Genomic DNA, 1,432 nt, shown 5'->3' on the forward strand with positions numbered 1-1,432 from the left:
AGGCTTACTGTCTAGACTGGCAGCTCAGACTGCAAGGAGCCTGAGGCACTGCCAGCACACAATCCAGAGCATTTATTTAGCACCTGCTGTGTGCTCAGCTCCGGGAAAGGGGACCAGCAGCCTCAGGCCTGACCCTGGGGAATGAGGCGTAGTCAGGTCAGAGGAACAAGCAGGATGCAGAGGATCGACGGGAAGCGGCTCTGAGCAGGACGCTTGACTGGCGACAGGGAACTGGGAGGAGCTGGAGCCCCACGTGGGCCACCAGCACCTCTGGCTACGTCTAACTGGAGTCACGCCCCAGAACTGGGCCCCTGCGTGGTTCCCACAGCTATGGTTAGCCCAGTGTTCCGAGTTTGTCTCCAGCTGAGCCTGGTCTTCAGCCTCAGCCAAGTCTCTCTCACTAACTGCCCCTCTCCCCCAACAAGCCTGCCTCTGGGCCTTGCTGGCGCTGAGTCCCGCCTAGCAAGCCCCCGGTGGCCCTCTAGCCTGTGGAGTTACCAGATGGGACTATTAATAACCGATTTCACAGAAGAGGAAATTGTGAAGCTGGGGTTGCTCCTGGGTAGTGTGTGTCCTATAGTCTCCGAACCCAGCTTCACTAATACAAGCCAGGGCAGTTTCTCCCACCTCTCCCAGAGTTTGGCACACAGTAGGTGTTCAACCAATGCTAACTAGACAGTGTCCCTGCAGAACAGCCTGCAAGGGGCCTCACCTGCCCTCTGACCTCTTTCCTCCCCAAGATGTCATCACTCCAACCTATAATCGCAACAGCAGCTGGCATTTATTGAGCACCTACTGTGTGACAGGCTGCGGGATCTGGTGCCATTTGCACTAAGACTGTGGTCCCCGTTTTCACAAAGGAAACTGAGACTTAGAGAGACTGATGGGCCCCAAGATCTCACATTCCTGTCTCCTTGGTACCCAGGATTCTAAATAAGGACATCTCAACGCTCCATCAACCTGACCGGCCCAGAGCTCTCCAATTGGCCTCTCTTGTGTACCCCCAAACCCGGTCCTTCACTCCTTCAACCTGATACCCTTGGTCATCTCCCCAAAGGCCTCCTCTGATTCTCAGTTCCTCTCAGGAACTTTAATTTCTCTCACTTTTTACTCCTTACTATTCTTCTACAGCCCACTCACCCTCCCACATGTGCTCCAAGGGTCTCAGCAGAAATGGTAGTGACGAGGCAGAAGTGTATCAAAGTTTTCCTCCCTGACCCAGGCTCCCACACCCTGCACGCAGTCCTGCTCCCCGCCGGGCGAAGTTCCGAGCGCAGCCACCAGATGGCGACCGGCTCTCTCGGGCAGGGCTTGCAGTAAGGCTGTGCGGCCGCCAGATGGTGCTCGAGGCCGCAGTCGGCGGGCAGTGCGGGGGACAAGACAGAACAGGAAGGCCCGAGGGTCCGAGCGCGGCCCCGGCAGCCTGAGCACA

The sequence above is a fragment of the Myotis brandtii genome, unplaced genomic scaffold (genome assembly GCF_000412655.1).
Source record: "Myotis brandtii unplaced genomic scaffold, ASM41265v1 scaffold190, whole genome shotgun sequence".
NCBI classification, from domain to species: domain Eukaryota; kingdom Metazoa; phylum Chordata; class Mammalia; order Chiroptera; family Vespertilionidae; genus Myotis; species Myotis brandtii.